The sequence below is a fragment of the Chinchilla lanigera genome, unplaced genomic scaffold (genome assembly GCF_000276665.1).
Source record: "Chinchilla lanigera isolate Chin_1 unplaced genomic scaffold, ChiLan1.0 scaffold00003, whole genome shotgun sequence".
Lineage (NCBI taxonomy): Eukaryota > Metazoa > Chordata > Mammalia > Rodentia > Chinchillidae > Chinchilla > Chinchilla lanigera.
This window is the reverse complement of record NW_004955404.1, coordinates 15,831,380-15,850,333: the sequence shown is the minus strand read 5'-3', so window position 1 is coordinate 15,850,333 and position 18,954 is coordinate 15,831,380. Positions and strand designations below refer to the sequence as shown.

At 37.0% G+C, this 18,954-nt stretch overlaps 1 protein-coding gene and 1 long non-coding RNA gene across 2 annotated transcripts in view; one reads left to right on the top strand and one right to left on the bottom strand.

The window, feature by feature from the left end:
* The window catches only part of Gpc6 (glypican 6), a 1,075,163-nt gene that overhangs the window by 654,640 nt on the left and 401,569 nt on the right, over positions 1-18,954 (top strand). The window lies entirely within an intron of this gene.
* Positions 3,648-18,954, bottom strand: part of LOC102028818 — a 49,771-nt gene continuing 34,464 nt past the window's right edge. The window contains exons 3-5 of the long non-coding RNA XR_259313.2: positions 10,566-10,739; positions 7,980-8,159; positions 3,648-3,724 (exon numbers count right to left, since the gene is read on the bottom strand). This is a non-coding gene — a long non-coding RNA (uncharacterized LOC102028818). The remainder of the gene's footprint in view (positions 3,725-7,979; positions 8,160-10,565; positions 10,740-18,954) is intronic.

The window sequence follows — 18,954 nt, the reverse complement described above, 5'->3', positions numbered from 1 at the left end:
TTAGTTTCTTAATGAGAAATTTCAGTAATTTGGGGAGACTTTCTTAGTGCCTCTGACCTGCAGCTTAGAAAATAAAGTGATTTCCAATTGTTTGTCATGTTCTACTTTGCCTGGCACAGACACTGGCATTTTCCTTTAAAAGAGTCAATGGTCTAATATGTGTACATGGGTGCAGTGTGTCTGTGTTTCATTATTATTAGCAGTTTGAGAAGAAACAACCAAATGAATATTCAATATTCAAGTGGAATAAAATATGAGATTTTCAATGATCTCTAAATTCATAATAAATTTCTAATGTCTGCATGAAAAAAGTCAACAAAGGTGAATTGCAGTGGAGATAGTTAACATTAATCTGACCCAGTATGAGTCCTGTGACATCTTAAATGATCCTTGCATGCTGGCAAATTTGAACTGAGTTCTACAAAATTAAACCGTCTAAGAAAGTATAGTAATATTTAGAATATGCTAACAGTGGAGGAGTGAGGATCTGCTTTTCACTGGTCACAATGTTTCCATCTGGGGAAGTGAGAAATTTCTGGAATGGACAGCAGCAACACTGTCAGTATCACTGTGTGCACTTAGTAGGACTGAATCATGCACTTCATAGCTTTTAACTGTTTTCTGTATTTACTTTTTACCATAGGAAATAAAATCAAACAAGTACATAATTTTTTAATGTCTAAATTTCACTAAAATGAGGAAAAACAACAAATAGAAAATTCTGGAAATGTTAGATCCCTAAACACCAGGAATCCACCATATTATCTCATAGTGATATTTATATGTAAATTTTAGGGAGCAGGACACCCACTACTCTATTGCACTGAAATAATTAACAAGAACAAATGCTGAAGAATATGCTATGCTTTCACGTATGTGGTATGCAGAACTATTATTTGATATCATTTTAAGCATTCTACAGGTAACTATGACCAGTATGTGTAGATGTATAGCCCTCAAAATTACTAATGATGATAATAAATTATGATAAATTTATGCTGATCCCATTTGTCCTTAATGGTCACAATTGCTTAGTACGATCCCTTGTCTCTTGGTACTTTACCTAATGGAGTGGTTAAGGGATGATAGCTCAGGGTCACTTTCTGTTCACTTTGACTCATCTGCAAACATCCATATTTTCTTGATTCTGGTTTTCTCTTGGCTCCATCTGTGACCTTCTCTTGCACTTGATGGAGGTGATTTTGCATCCAGAAGCTATTCGAAGGCCAGGGCAATTTTTGTTTTCTTATGTGCTGAATGTTCACAGATGAGAAACCACAAATTCTTAAAACTAACATCAGACCTCTGCAGTGAAAGAGGAGGGTTATACACGTTTTCTTCTACCCTGGCTGGTAGTAGAATGGGCTCTTACTCTATTCAGAAAAACTTGCTTGCTTTGTTAGCCTGAGGAAGCACAGGGTAAGTTTGAGAGGGTCATTTTGTCCTGCACTTGGCAACAGAAAATTGCACAAAAGAAATCTTATTTTACATACATGGTACGTTCAAGGGAAAAAAAATGGAGGGGAAACAACTGGAGATTGAACCCAGGGTCTCAGACATCCTAAACATGTGCTGTACCACTGAGATGCACCCTAGCTCCCTAAAGAAAATGATAAATGTAAAATTTATTCCTCAGGGAAATTATTTAGGCATAGGAAGTGTGTATGTTCTTTCATGCCGCCACATTTTTATAAGTCTCTTATTATCCTGAGAAACATTTTCATGCCCCCAAAATGATGAAATGTTGCCTGCTTAATCTCTTCCCCAATCTTCCCAGGTTGAGGTAACCTAGTTAACCTAGTTAACCTGCCAAACAAGCTTATTAGAACTTGTTAAATCCGTCCTTCTCTTTTGCCTCTGCAGCCCTCTAGGGTCAAGACTGTGTCCTACCTCAATTTCTCACCATTTTTCTAATCCTACCTGAGTATCTTTTTTTTCTTTGGTTTCCCTAGTAAAAGTCTTTTTCAAATGACTGAATGAATAAATGAACATATAAATGCATTTAAATACCCAGGTTCATATATTTATTGTCTTGTTTCTACTTTTTTCTTTTTTTTATTTTAAAGAGAATAGTAATAAAAAATTTCTAAAAAATAACAAAATACCAACAACAGATGAAACAAAACAAAGCAAAAACAATAAGAATGATACAGGGTTTCAGAACAAAATGGCTCTGGATTCAGAGAAGAATTCAATTTTAATATCTATCACTTAGAAACAGCATGACATTAGAAAAATTACTCAACCCCCCCTACTCTGTTTTTTCATCTGATAGTAAAAATTGTTATGCTTAATTCAGACAAGATTGGGCATGTTTGGGGTGATATGGCTGTAGACTCTTATACTTAATTCAAAAGTTCATAGTAAAGATGAAATAAAGGAAGTCAGTTGATTCCTATTAAGTAAAAACTCTGGAAAAGAAATAACAGCACCAAGAAAATTACATATAAGCAAACTCTTGAATTTTTTCCTATATGACAATTTTCAGAAGGGTCGTGAAGGCTACTGGAGTTAAAGTAATAAAGGATAAAATGATAGACATATTTCATGGGTAATCTTGTGCTTGGGGAATTTGACTCTGAGTCATGTCCAAGTTTGAGAGTACAAACAAGACACTATCACATGGCTTAGTTCATACAGCAGCCAACAGAGTAATTTTCACTTTACTGATTTATTACTTGTTCTCAAAAGAAGTACAAATGGCCAAAAATTTCTTCAAAAAATGTTCAACATCTTCTCCTCCAGTCAGAGTGACTATCATCAAGAGTACAGAAATCAATAAATGCTAGCAAGGATGGTAGGGACTTCTATACAATTAGAGAGAATGTAAGTTAGTACATCTATCCTGGAGGTAAGTATGGAGAGTAGTCAACAAACTGAAAACAGAGATCCTGTTTGATCTAGTGATGCCACTGTTTGGTATGTGCTTAAAATAATTAAAGTCAGCCAATTATGCATGCATATCCATGTTTATCACTGCACAATTCACAGCAGCCAAGTTAGGGAATCAGCCTCAGTACCCATCAATAGATAAATAGATTAAAAATATGATGTGAAAAATAAGTGCAATATTATTGATCCATAAAGAAGAGCAAAATTATGTTATTTGTAGGAAAATGGATGAAGCTGAGATCATCATGCTACGTAAAATAATCAGTCTTGGACAAATATCACAAGTTTTCTCTCAAATGTGAAATCTAAGAGTAAAATGATGACATGAAAGTAGAAGTAAGATTATTAGGTAAAAGGAAGGGGGTAGGGAAGGAAAAGGGAGAAAAACATAATGGGATGGACATGACCAAAGTATGTTATGTACATGTATGGAAATGTCAAATGAAACCAATATTCTGTATAATTAATATGCACTAATAAAAGGTAGAAAGTTGTAAAAAGATCATATGTAATTAATAATTGATTAGTTCAGAAATATAGGCTATCTCCTAAATATCTAACTAGAGAACTGATCAAATATACTGATACATTCAAGCAATGCCAACAAAAATATATGAAACTTTATTACCATAAAAATTTTCAAGATATGTGTCAAAGTTAAAAAAAAATTGTATGATCTGTCCACCCCAAGTATAGATACCTCAGAATATGCCATTAGTGAAGAATTAATAGTCCTATTTTCATTATAATACCTACTCTTTTTAATAGGGCAGAATGTTCTATGTATAATTCGAGTTCCAAAGAACATGGGCAATATGCAGAAGCAGTGTCTCTGAAACACATAGAGGGAGAAAGTTAGACAATGAAGCTTGAAAATCAAGCTGACCAGAGAAAAGAATTTATTGCAATTGAGTAATAAAATCAAAACAAAAATGGGCATTTATGCCTATTTTGAAGATGATAATAACAATCAACCAAAAATCTCACAAATGAATTTATAGGAAATACATTATGCAAGGAAGGACTAGATGAACTTAATAGTTAAATAGAACTCAGTTAAAATCCCCATTCCATGCAGGCTCTTGGAATTTGGAAAACTTGTACAGAAGCTCCTGAGTTTTAGTTTTCTTATGTGTGGCTTAAGATTAAAGGATGAAGCTGAGATCATCATGCTACATGACATAATGCATGATGCAGTTGTCAAGAAGGATTCTGCTGTACTGAGAGTTACTAGGAGTACCCTTCCTGTGTCATTTGTCTTTTTCTTTTGACCCCAGCACAAGTTCACAACCGTGCACTTCTCTATATGTATATATAGAACTGACCTTGAAATTGCTTCATTAAAAGCACTTCCACCACAACTTTGCTTTCTATAGAAGTCTCAAACTTCCCATATGTTTCCTAACAATTTCTCTTCATGCTTCTCATCTTGCCTGTCCTTAGATGCTGTCAGGTCCTTCACTTGGCTCACGGTTTTCTTTCATTTTCCGCCTTGTCTCCCACTGTGGCAAACCTCCCTCCAGGGCCTTTGATTTTCAGAACTTGGGCTCCAGTGTGGTCACCTTGCTTTTCTTCCACGGTCTCCGTGAAACCATCTGCCCCTGCCATTATGTTCCTGCTTCCACCACCGAATGAGCTCAGTGAACTTTTAAACACTTATTTCAACGTTCTTTTCTCTTTCTGCCTTTGACCTTTCATGTTGTCATCTTTGTCTCCTGAACAGTTGCTTCCTTCTAACCCCTTCAGCCTAGGGCTTTCCATGCATTTTTGGTGGAATATTGATTCTCTGCTTCATCACTTTTTCTTCATTATTGTCCTGGTTCTTGTTGTCTTCCTTTTCTTATTTTCCAAACAGAGCTGTCTCCTCCTTAAAACCCAAACCCAAAACCCATTCCTCTTTTTCCAGACCAGTTCTTTTCCATGTTTATTCCTCTACATCTTGTTCTTCTTACAAACTCTTTTATTTCTCAAGTGACTTTTATACAACATTCTAAATCTAACACCAATTTATTTTCCACATTTTTCTTTTGAAAGGAGATGCAGCTTTCCAAATTCACCCTGATATATCTTCTTTCTTTCTGTGCTTTTAGCTGAGCCTTACTTTTCTGATTCCTTTCCTAGGATCTGCTTCTGGGAGGCAGCACTGATATATCAAATCATGAAGTCATAAAGTTTTACACATTGAAGGGACCATAAATATTACCTTGGCCAAACCATATGTATTATCAGGAAGGAAAATGATTGAAAAACATCTTCTCACAGTTCAGCTCCTGAGTATTACTTCCTCTATCCTCTTAAAACTTTAGGTAGAGCCACATTCTGTTTTCACTCATATAAAATATAGACATTTTTCTTCTCAAAAATGGGCTGGTTTTACACATAAGGTTATTTCTAATTGTGCTCAAATACGTATCACCTGAAATTCCCTTTTAAAGCCTACAATTTAGTGGCATTTAGGACATTCACAATTTTGAGAAACCATCACTATTACCTAGATCCAGAACATTCTCACTATCCCAAAATGAAACTCCATACTCATGAAACAATCATATCTTGGTCTTCTATCCTAGCTCCTAGAAACCATGAATTTGTATTCATTCTCTAAAGATTTACTCATTCTGGACAGATCATATAAATGGAGTCAAATAATATGTAGCCTTTTCACCTGGCTTCTTTCAGAAATTATAGTCTCAAAACCTCTCAACTATGGTTATATACCTGAAATAAGCACACACATGTACAAACATATGATGTATGTGCACATATGCACACATATATAAGAGGTATAAAATAAACTATTTTTCTAAAATATTCTCCTATACACACAGTGCTTTTTCCTTATTCCAAAGTTTTGTGTTCCACTTCTTCACAGGCAGCAGTATTATGCTTTCTTCCTACAACTGAACCACTTTTTCTGGGGTTGATGTAATTACTGAAGCACACACATGAAGCAAATCCCAGCCAGCTGGTCCTGTGTTACAAGTGTCTGCCCATTGTAAGCTTGTGTGTGAATCTCTGGGTAGATATTCAGCCCCACTTGACAAAGATTCTTTACTAGTTCTGGACTTTGGCCTCTAGTCTCTAAATTAATTCCAAACCATAAACTGAGAAGAACCTCCCAACAGCTCCCATTTTCTCTATATGAGCCTACAACCTAAGACTGTCTTCCTCACCATCCACTGGCTTCTAGCAAAGTGGAGAACAAGGAAATCTGTCATATTTATGATCCTGAATTATGCACCTGCCAACCACTCCTCTACTACTTCATGCTGTCTTATCTGCATTCCATTTATGACCTCTGCCCACTTTGTTCAGATCTCTGCCTGAAAGCCCTCCACTGCTGTTCTCCTCAAAACCATGCTAGGCCCCTCCTATGTCACTGACCACTGACCATGGGATTAATGGGGCAAAGTCACACTTTCTTTATTGCCTCCTTTGTCTTGCTATCTTGTTATTTCCATGACCACATCTTTTAATATCCTTTTGCTGGTGTAACTGACTAGCAAGTTGGTTATGCATGCTCATTCTTGAATGAAACAAACATATGCACACACCTGCCAAACACAGATGTCTGTTTTCAGCAATAATACATTCTAGATCTATATCATCGAACAGACTCTTCCCCCAATATATTACAGTCTACACTGATCACCATCTTCAAAGACAAGGTTTCATGCTCATTACTATGCAGATGGGTATCCATCACACTCATTAACAAACAGCAGAGTTTGCTTTCTGCCACCAACAGCCTGCCCAGGAGCCTATCTATGTGAAAAACAATTGCCTCCCCAGTGATGACAATAACAACACCTGGTATAAGGTTCGGCATGATTTATTTTTGTCCTTGACACAAAATCACACTTCTAAGGAAAACTACACTGCTTCTGTGAGCCAAGATGGTTTTTGTAGCTCCTATAGCTGATAATGGTGCTGAAGTGGCGGGGAGGTGACTCTCAGTCACATGCTCTTCTGATTTATCTTATTTTAATTGACAGTGCAAGGCCTCACAGTGCTATTTCTGGCAGGGCAATTGTACTCTCGAGTGGCAGCCTCTTACAATGAAGCTTGTCTTAAAGAGGTTTAATAGCTAGCACTTTTAAAAAAACTATTCTGTCCTTGCTTTTTATTTTCTCCACACCTTTATTCTGATAAATAAGTCCGCATGAATGAATATATTTTCTTATCCTTATTTCTGTCTTCCTTACCTTCATTTACCCTGACGAATCTGTTCAGCTGTCTTGCTGCCTTATATCTTCAGCTAATCACCGCTGACCATGAGTACCCACCGCATCTCGTCCTAGCTAATTGACAGAGGTGACAATCATCTTGATAAAGCTCAGGCATCACCCTCCCTTTCTTAGCTCACCATGACTCTTGTCAACATCTGCCTCTTCCACTGGGTACTCTCCTTGAACAGCAACAGGGCCTCTCTCTCCTTTTCACTCCCCCTAGGCTACCCATGCTAGCTTACTTCAATCAAAAACTATTATGCTACTTCATTAAATGACTAGTTTAACAGGGGGTATAGTTCAGTGGCACAGTGCCTGGCTGGCATGTGCAAGGTCACCGGTTCAATTCCCAAAACAAAACAAAACAAATACACAGCAGTCAGACTCTGTGAAGCTTCTGCAACAGTGGTGGTAGACAGTTATCTTCTTTTATCCCAATAGATTACCAACTAAAAGGATTGGGGTTGAGAATCCCAGTTTTTTCTCACCCATATGTAATTCTTTTTCTTTTTTATTGCTTACAAAATAATATTGTTAATCATCCCATGGCTGAAAATAGTCAATGTGAAATTATTTTACCCAAGAAATCCATGATATAGAAACCATGAGTATTTATTTCTGTAGGACAAGAGTCAGGAAAGACTTTCTACAAAACAGAATTGTCAAATATTTGAGGATAATCTGTAAAAGCACATCCTGCTGTTTCTACCTCTGCCTGATCCCTCCACTGAAATGACACCATCAATGAATAAAGCATCAAGTGTATACTCAGTACATACTCCACATTAAGCCACCAAAGCCACGTTTTTAAATGATGCAAATATATATGTAAATGGCAAAAACATATCTGTGTTTCACCTGGAAGATTTGTTTTTAGCAGATAGCTAGGCCTCTCCTCTGTCCATCTCTGCTCCATTGACTTCTTTCCAAAGGCAGGTTCAGCAATGACACCCTCTTTTGGAAATTATCCTCTAGTGAAAGTGGTCAAAGAATATTCTTCCCCAGCTTTGATTTTTTTCAAGGTGATTGATCTAGAGTCTATTAAACACATCCATGGACGGAAAATTATTTTAATACCATGTTGCAAATGTTATGTCCTTTTTAAAAAGTGTCTATTAACATGGTGTCTGAAAGGTGGCCTGTGATTCAAACCCATTTTTAGGCATCCTGTAAAGTACAAGATAATACCTCATCTTCTGAACATCAGAGATGCAGATGAGAATTGTGTGCCCTCATTGTTATTACACTAGTAAATAACTATTATGCTACTTCATTAAATGACTAGTTTAACTGGGGGTATAGTTCAGTGGCACAGTGCCTGGCTGGCATGTGCAAGGTCACCGGTTCAATTCCCAAAACAAAACAAAAAACTTAAATGATTCCTTTAGAAACTAAGTTACTGTTATTTACTCACAGATTATTGACCATTACTAAAATAATATGCATGTTAATATTGCTGAGTAGGAATAGCAAATATACTGTTGTGTTATTTTATTATATGATCTGATGTGGAGAAATCAATTTTTCTTTAGACTTTTGGCAAGGAATAAAGTTGTCCCTGCACCCTTTTAGGTCATGTTAAGCTGCTTTAGCTGATAGGAAGCCTGACACTGCCCTGAGGCTGTGGGACTTCATCTCAGGGATCAATCACATTAGCCAACAATCCTTATAAGCCAAGCACCGTACTAAGTATTTAATCCTCAGAATATCCTTCTGACCTACGTAGCAGTCTTATCCCTATTCTACAAATGAGAAAACTCAAGTACAAGAAGGGTAAGTATGTAAATTACCCAAGATCACAACATTGGTAAGTGTCAGACCTGGGATTTAGACTCAGAGAACCTTACTAAAAAGCATTCTGAGTTATAGAACTTGTTTTTCTGGATATTTTATCTAGCACCAAAGAGAAAGGACTGCAAGAAAGCTCCCATACCTCAGGCAAGCTTCCCTGCATGCTCCATGTCCTGTCAGAACCGGGTGATGATACTTCCTCAGCCTCTGGGAGGGGGGTTTTCTCTATAGGTTCTTGTGGCCCTATTCTTACTATAAGAATGATTTTAATGTATCCATAGTCATAGACAAAATGCACACGTGGTACACACACACACACACACACTGCAAACTGAGCCTTTAGTTATAGACTTGAGCAAGCCTCACTCATCTGTCTCCTTCTCGTGAATCCTGACCACCACCTTCATAGTTACACCTCTGAGTAGGTAGCAGTGTGATATTTAGCGTCTTCAGAACAACCAATTCCTTGCTGGAGGTTTTTTTTTTATTTTCCAACTTAAAAAACAACTTAGTTGTTTTGGCAATCTGTTGAGTGTCACTGGATGCCATTTAAAACACATTACTTAATGCTAAATTTTAAAATAGGAACCTATGAATATTTTATTTGGTCTCAACTGGCTGGTCATACAAGAAAATAAGCCTTCAGTAAAATTCTGCACATAGAATTACTAATCTCTAAATTTATATCACCAAAGCTTAACCTCTAGCCAGACATTTAGAAAGTAAGTAGTGTGAAGAGGTGACTTCAGACAAAAATATGATTTTATGTGATTTCCTCTTTTTTTTTCAAGCAAGAGTGATGGTTGAATTTTTCAAAGTTAAACATATTTCCAAAAGAAAAGATGAGGGTCATTATTTATTGGGCTAAACTGTTGACTTACCAGAGAAACACAATAGGTTTTGGAATGCTTGAGACAATCATAGTTTTTTCAGTGATGAAGAAAAACATTAACATTATTTGATTTTGCCAACAAATGTCAGACACTTTTGCCATTAGTTTAGGGAACGGTACATAGATGGAGGAGACGATGAACTGCAAAACTTTCAAAAGAAACATGCAACCTTAGTTTGATTGAAATAAAGCTAATATTCTACTTTTTTTTGCCAATATTGAATGTTGAAATTTTACCTCTTGTTAACTCTAACTCTAAATATTACAGGTTTGTGCAACTGCCAAGGTGTTTTTATGTTGCTGTTATTGTTGAGTTATCGATTTCTACTAAAATACTTAAGGGTAGAATTTCTCACTAGCCTCGCCTCGCTGGAATCTAATATTAATAGCAGCTGTACTGGGCTGTTCTTTATTAAGACAACACTATCCATTAGGCTATGCACCAAACATATTACATAAATTATTTCTAGCCCTCACAAGAGCCCATTCAGATCAATATTATTATTTCCATTGAACAAATTAAGAAACAAATTCAGGGAAACTTAGTCACATGGCTGGTGAGTATCTGAGCTGTATTACCTTCCTAATAAAATGTAGTCCATTACTCTAAGTCCCCTGAAACTATAGCTATAAATTTTATTTTTCCTAAAATAAGAGATGGGCTGAGAATCAAGCTTCAGTAAAGTTTCTGCATTGCATATTTCATCTTGAATAAATAATAGCATTTTTAACCTTATAAACATCTGCGAAGGTTTTCTTACCCCAGTTAATTCTTGATATGGTCCTTCAAAAGAAAACAGATGAGGGATGTGACATAACGTCTCCCAGGTCACGTAGTACACTAATTGTGATCGGCGAAAAGGAATTTTCTTTATGTAATCTGAACTTCCTCTTCTTTATATTTTCCCCAGTGTTTAACACAGGGATTTCTGCATCTGAAACAGTCAATAAATATTTGCTAAAAGACTGAGAAGGTGAATGAATATGTACATGAAGGAATAATCACATAAATAAACAAAACTGCCTGCATGTTTGTTATTCTTAAGGTTCTATTATTTGGTAACATGGATTAACATGTTTTTTGAAATTCGAATCCAGATGGCAAAAACTTGGAATAACAAGTTAGTCTATTATACAGATGCTGCTTCTGTCACCTCCAGAAGTACTATAAAGTGGTTTCAATGTGTTATAAATTAAACATGATTTCTTCTTTCCTCTTTGGACAAGAAATGACTGGAAGATGAAAGTGTGGGAGCAGACACAATACAGGGGTGCTTGATAAAGCTTTTCCGAATTAAGTGGAATATGTCACAGCAATGGCAATAAATACTTGTGAGCAAACTCCCAAACACCTGTGACAGTTTTTGGATTAGTTTTATATAACCACTACTTAAGATTGCCTGAAATAAAACCTACCAAGGAGAATTCAGAATACCTTTTATATCTAGAATGTAATGATGAGCCTACTGTCTTTTTCCTGTTAAGTGTGCCCCTATCAGTGCTTGCACCCATAGTTTGCTTTTTAATTTTTGCTCTGATCTGTCATTACCTGCATAACTGAATTGTGTTGTATTTACATGATAAATTTGTCTCCAACCCTCTAAATTTACAAGGTCTCAAATGAATATTTTATGTAAACAAGATCATCAACCATAAGGAAAGGTGCTTTCACAGAAGGGTTCTTGGTAATCTTGATGACCTTGTACACTTTTTCCTGCAAGGGTTTCCTACTGAGGACAGTCTGAAAAAATATGCTTATATTTATTTGTTATTACAAGTAAAATAGAAGTGCCTAACAGTGCACTCTCCAGTGTGAAGATTTTGTAAACACCAGGTGGGGAGGACACAGGTGATGCAAATATCTTCCACATTTTCAAATGTCAGCTGTTCCCAAGAGAAGACGCCTAAGCAAACATCATCTATAGTCTTAACAGATGCTATTGATGCATCCCACTTTAATTGCAGTTTTCCAATGTCTGCACTGTTAGTAACAGTTCAGAGAAGAGTTGAAGGCTTTGATTTTAATCAATGGTCATTTAAAAAAATAGCTGTGCTCAATGATGTATGTTTGTCTCTGGATCATCTCCGTTAAACAGATGGTATCTTCGGAAGTGTTGTGACACTTCATTGTTGCTATGGCTGATGACTCATTGTAGGAAAATCCCTGTGTACACAATTCGTGAAAATAGGAGTGTTTGCTGTTCATTGCTACAGCTAATTTTCAACAGAATCTCAACAGATATGACAATTTTACTGAGCTGTTGTCAAAATAGAAGCAACCCCCTGACAAATCAAATCTGGCTCATGTTCAGCTCTTTGCTCCCATTCTGGTTTGTTTCCAGTATCAGGAGACTTTGTATCAGTGTCGTCCCTGATGACTCCATCATTGCAGATGCCTCACTGTCAATTTGCACTTCCTGTTGGCTCAGTTTGCAGTCACGATTCAATACTTCCTGGGTTTCTTCTGTATCTCCCTCACCCACTTATTGCCAAAGGGACAGTGTCCGGAACTGATCTTTCCTTATTTGGAAAATGAGATCCTCTACCAGAGAGAAGTCTTAGAGGTCGTGGAGAAAGATGATCCATTATGAAGTAACTTAAAGTGTCCTAAGAAATTTCAAGCTTTAGCTGTGAGTGTTAGACTGATAACCTTGCATAGTTGAAATGGCAACTCCCAGAGCAACTCAGAGTCATTGTGGCCTTGACCAACATTGGTAAGACTAGTTCAGAGAAGATGAGGTCAGCACACAGTGTTATCATGCATTATTTTGAGTGTCAAAAAGGCCATAAAAGGAGCCCATTATCATCAATGGCAACTGGACAGCAATAATGTTAAAATACTGTGTTCTCATTACATTGAGCTGACACAACAGAATACTAGAAATCACCTCGGGTAGCCCAGAACAAAAGCCTTTTATGATGTATCATCCCCACCAAGGGCTAATCAGACACAGATATAAGAGAGGAGGTGATAACCATAGTGCACGGTAAATTCTATTTTAAAAGAATAACGGAATTGAGGTATAATGTTGCTTTTGCAAAGAAGCTGGTGGTTTATAAGGGAATTGTGTTCTTTCTGAATAGCATATTTTATTTCTGATCAGCCTTCCAGAAACACCCAGAGGGTGAAAGTGTGACTAAAAGCAATACAATGAAAATTCTATTGTTTCTCCTGTTTCTGAAGTGACTGGTGTTCTACTCACTCCACAATGTTTACTTATTAGTAAAAAAAAACAGTCTAAACAGTTGTAATGCTATTTCTATCATATGGAAAGATGGGGAGGGAGAGGGAGGGGAAGTGGGGGAGACACAGAGACAAAGAAAAAGGGACAGAGAGGAGAGAGAGGAACGAAGAGAGAGAGAGAGATTCATTTTCACTTTTAATAGTTATCACTAATTACTATTTGGGAACTACTTAGATAGTAAATATAAGATAATGAAGTGTTTGGAAAACACTATAGGTGTTCTATTGGATTTTTAAGAAGGAGAAGTTTGATAGATTAAAAATTACCACAAATGCTTTACAGATGCTCCTGTCAGAAGAAGGACTCCCTTTTCCTACCCTTTCTATTTGAGTTGACTCTGGATCTTGTTTTGACCAATATGACTGGTAGATGTGATACTGGGAACTTTTGAGCTGATACTCCCCCCCACCCCTACCCTAAGGGCTTATAGCTTCTCCCTGTCTCTTCCTCTTGGAACGCTGTCACAAGGAGGTAAGCTGAGCTAACCTGCTAGAGAGAGCAACAAAGAAGAAGCAAGAAGTTCTGGCTGCTGCTAGTTGCTACCTGCCAGAGAGATGCAAGCTTTCCTAGAACTAGTCAGGGCTAGCAAGCCACAGCCCAACAGATCACCTTAGTGGAGGCCAGCAAGAACACTGACCGGCTGAACCTAGCCAGAAGTGCTCTTAAAGTCATGAACAAATAAGGAATCCTTATTTGAAGCCATTCCATTTTATGACAATGTGTTCTGTGGGAAAAGATGAATGACACTGGGAAAGCGTAGTAAAAAAAAAACCACATCTGGCATGACTGGCCCTCTCCCCACAGGCCAGTACTCCCATCTGCTGTGACCACAGGCAGCTGTAAAAGGAGAGGACACCACCATCCTCTGACATGAACTCTGTGCCTTCACACTTCCTGGGGAACATTACTCCACTGACATCATCCAGTGGAGCTAAGTTACAACCAGAGAGACATCCCACTGGGACGTGTTTTATTAGATGGCCTACCTTAATGCCAAATGACTAATTCTGGTGGTCCTTCCTAGTGTTACTCGCTGTAGGCAAATCTGCTTAACTGCAAATCAAACAAACTTGATGACATAATAGGAAATAAGAATGTAACTATGGTACAGCAAGATGCTGTAAGATAGTTCTTACAGAACCGGATGGGTTTCTACCTCTTGCACTTGCCTAAGACAATATACAAGAGGGAGCCAGGGTAGGTGTGAGCTAAGATGTATTTCCTCTCACCTGGTAGATTTTTCTACTTTGCTCCCAGACCTGTGCTTTGAGGGGCCTCTGATGGGTGACTCACTTGGGATCTTTGATCTTCTATGTCTCCTTCACTGTGCTTGTTTGCTGGGCTGAGGGTTAACAAAACTGAAAGCATTTGTAGATGAACTGAAGGCCCCAACCTGTATTCATCTTTGTGGTCTGACCTAGTGCAGCTATTAAATTCATTGGGAGCAAAAGGAAATTTACTATTAATTTTGTTTTCTTCTTTTATTAAACTTAAAGCAATTTCTCCCCAGCTAAAACTTTGGGCTGGGAGAGTGCAGCAGAAGGAAAATGAAATAGGGAAGCCTGATGGAAAGTCTCCACATGTGGAAGGGATGATGCTTAAATATCCACTCCTGCTGCTGCCTTTGCCTCTTTTTATACCCTTTCATTTCCATAATGTTTTTTGAGGAACTGCAGTGTTGCAGTCACTTTGCTGGGTTATAAGGGGTGGAGAGAAGTCTAGTAGGACACCTTTGGTTAGATATTTATAATCCACTGAAGATGGAAAGTGCAAATGACTAATTATAATTGAGGGCTAACTACACAATGATAAAAGTAGATGCCATAATATATAAAGTCAATAGTTTCAATTTTGACTCATAAGATACAAGAATAAGAATCATCTCTAAAAACTGAACTGTTTCCCAGCACCAAATACGTTTATGCACTGAAAACCAATTATGGTCTATACATATATGCTCATATTTGTTTAAAAAGATTGAAAACACTGAGTGAGTTTCATGATATTTACCATTCTCAGGAGCGTAATAGAAACTCGGTAAATGTTTGTGATTCCTGAGGCAACAAATATGAAAGCTTTCCTCTCACCTGCCTCCTGCAAGATCTCAGCCCACGAAACATCTTTCCAGTGTTCGTCCTGCAGTCTGCTGTTGCTCAGTGATATCTGTGTGGACCTAGAAGAACTTATTTCTGATTATAACCTTGGGAGATGAGATATAAATTTAAGGAAAATCCTAGAGAAATCACTTAATGCATTAAATCAATTTGTAAGAAAAGCCATGGATTAGATAAGATGCATTCTAAATGTCCTTACTGTCTTTGCCAATCAGAATTCACTGCAAGCTCCTAGAAGAAAGATTTAAGATCTTAGGCATAAGGCCCTTAGACCCTGTAGTACCACACGTATTGTGACCCATAGTAAAATACAGATCTGTTTTGCAAACTAACTAAATGCATGTTCTGTAAATATAATCTAACAAGTAATCCCCTGGGCATTGATATAGGGAATTAAATGTCATTTTCTAAGTTCTTCGTGGAAACAGTTATTCAGATCTTCTGTAAATATAATCTAACAAGTAATCCCCTGGGCATTGATATAGGAAAATTAAATGTCATTTTCTAAGTTCTGTCTTGAAACAGTTATGAACATATGAGTAAAAATAAAGCCCAGGAGTGCCTATTTTAAGGTAAAATTTGTAGTTGAACTTTTATGTTAAATTCCTTTCAGTGCAGATCTTTGTAAACTACTTTGGCATAAGGCCTAACTTCATTCTCTGGCACATTTAGTAAAATGTCCATGGTGAGAAGAAAAGAAAGAATGTACTCAATTGATATGAGACAAAAGTAGACCTTCACTTTCACAATGTCTATTGTACTTTTCAGATTTTGTTTACTCTTTCAGGTCCTCACACTAGGGAGACAATATGCTGTTTACACATGTGGGTCTGATTTATTTCACATATGAGTATGGTCTCTAGTTGTGTCCATTTACCTATAAAAGCCTCAAGTTTGTCTTCTTTGTAGCTGAGTAATACTCCATTATATAAAAATGTCACATCTTTTTTATTCATTCTTCAGTTGGTGGGAATTTGGGTTGTTTCCAAAATTGAAAGAAGAAAAGAAAGAATGTAGGAAAAAATATATTATATATACACAAGATAGCTAAGATAATTGTATTGCTAGTTTCTACTGGTTTATTGAAAGGAACAGTTAATGCCTAATATGTTTTTACTTTTTTAATTTTTAAAAATTTTTGATCGATTTTGTTCTGGTAATCTGAACAACTACTTTGAAGACAATATGCAGTATAACAAACATTGCTGAATTCATATCATCTTGGTTTTTAAAACTCTGTATCTTTGCTAATGTTTTTTACTAATTTTTATTGTCTTTAAAAAAAGTAGACCTTCAAGAGTGAAGGTCATTAATAAAGCAAAAAATATTGAGAAAATAATAACAATGCAGTTAAACTTTTATTTTGAAGGAAAATGGGAAATATGAAACATTAAATTCTAGAAATTCTTAAACTTCTATACCTTATCTGAAGGCAGTTCTATAATCAATTCCATGTCCAAAGTGCTGGCTAAAGCAATTAACTTGAGAAACAGTTTATAATATTCACAAATCAATTCACTTTATTATACATGCTATCTGTTCCTTTAGCCAAATGTATTCCCTTAATATAAGGCAGTTTTCCGAAAGTGCTGTCCTAGTTGTAGCAAAAGGTATTTTCTGAAGCACAACTAGCTACAAACCACCTGAACTGAAATACTTAGAGAAAAGTCTCATTTAATCCAATTAAAATAACCACATTCTTTCATATTTTTCTTAAAATTTCAAATTAAAATTCTTTATAGGTTCTCTTAGACTGTCTACAGAATGCATAAAATTGACTGCTTCATAGTCTATTCTGATTATGGATTTTAAGGAACTCTCTAGACAGCTCATCTTATTCCTACGTAACACACATGTATGTGTACATATGTAAATATTTGTGGAGATGAGAAGTTAGCGTGTAGTACGTGCTTACTGCGGTGAATGAGTACAGCACTGTTTGGAATGACCCAGTAGCTTGAAGGCTTAAGAAATATTTGATGCTTTGCATTGGTATTTGATTTAATTTCTTCTTGTCTCTCAAAAATTCCAGCTCCTACATGATGCATGCGTCTCTTAATGATGATGCCTTCTTCCTAGGCAAGGTCTGTACTTTTGAGCTACCTTGATGCTAAATATTCAGAAAATCTTTAGAAGCAGGAATAATAATTTGACACCAACAGAAGAAATAATAAAAATATAGTATGCATTGTGGTCCCCTGTCCAGCTGTCTCTACCTCTCAGTTTTATAGCAGTCATGCTGTTTGAGCAGGGTTATAATCAACTTTATTTTGGTACCAATCAGATTGGTTCTATCGCCAAAGGTTTTCTTCCTGCTGATTTCTTCATTGCATTTAGGCGTTTGGGTTTACACTGGAAAAATGAAGAGAGAATTTGATGTAGGTTTTAGAAGGAAATTCTCTTTCACACTGCACTTTCCTTTGGAAAGACCCTCACTTTCCCTATATGTAAAGAAGGAAACCTAGGATGTCACGAAGTAACCTTGGGTTGCAGAGACCTGCAGAGTGGTAGCAGGCATCTTGCTCCTTGGTGACGTCATTGAGCTGCAAATACAACCAGCCATTACGTGGTCCTCACCTCTCCACCTCCCTACTAATCTGTTGCTCTTACTCCTTTTATTTAAGCTGTTTCTGTGCCTTTCCATTATTCTTATCTCGGTGTTCCAGGTGAAAGCTTTCTAGATGATGCCATGAACAAATGGAGACTTCTAAACCATTAACAATCAACAGAACGCATGATACTACAGAATCGCTTCTGATCCTCACCGGGTGGAATTTAGCGGGTTATACAAGTGAGGTTAAGGGGCTGGCAGATACAGAAGTTCTCCATGTGAACTGATCCACACCTTGCAGGGAACTTTCCAAGAAAAATAGATACAGAAATCTTAGGTGGCTCATTTATTTTCATTCTTATTAATTCTTCAACAGAGTGTGTACCTAAACTTATCCTCTAGGAATTATACCAGACTAGCGATCCTCACAGTTGGGCAATTTTTTGATCCTTATAGCAGGGCCAGTACACACCTGAAAACTTTTCCTGATGGAAAGTCAGAGATCATCTCTGTTTGAGGAATGAGCATACAGAGTCAAAACAAAACTTAAGAAACAAAAACAAAGAAATGGCATCCCATCAGAAAAAAATTTTAAAATATAGCAATAAAGAAGGAGCACCACAGAACAAGCGCCTGCCTGGCAGCGCAAAGTCCTGAGTTCAATTTCCAGTACCAAAAAAATAAAAAGAAGGAGCAGAGATCAAGAGCTCATGAACTCAAGGACATGCGCACCATTTTTCCTAGGATGCCAGCCTCCTCTCTACTGTAATCGCAAACATTGCTGTTTACATTTTCCCCAGGCTTACGCCTCTCTGGACAAATGTTCTCAGCTCTGCTAAGAAACTCTTCCACGTCCACAGTCACTGCTGCTGGAGATCTAAGGTTATTTGACTAATGAAATGCCCAGTGGCATGGTACAGTGCCAGATTGTGGAGCCTCTTGTCACTCACACTTCCCACCTCATTAATTAAGTTCTAATTATAAAAGCTACTTCAAAGTAATGCTTTTCTTTATTCTGTGCCCTAACAGCCTGATTTTAGTGGGAAACTCTCATCAACATAGATGCCTCAAAGAAACAGCCTACTATTTGTAGAGTTAGGGGTACAGATTTTAGTCTCAAAGGAAGGATGTACAAGAGCTTAACTTCTCACGGCAGAGTGAATGTCTTCAATACATATCCATCAAAATACAGCGTGGCAAAGCTATCTTTTCTACAAGAACTTGCATTTTGAAATGGAGT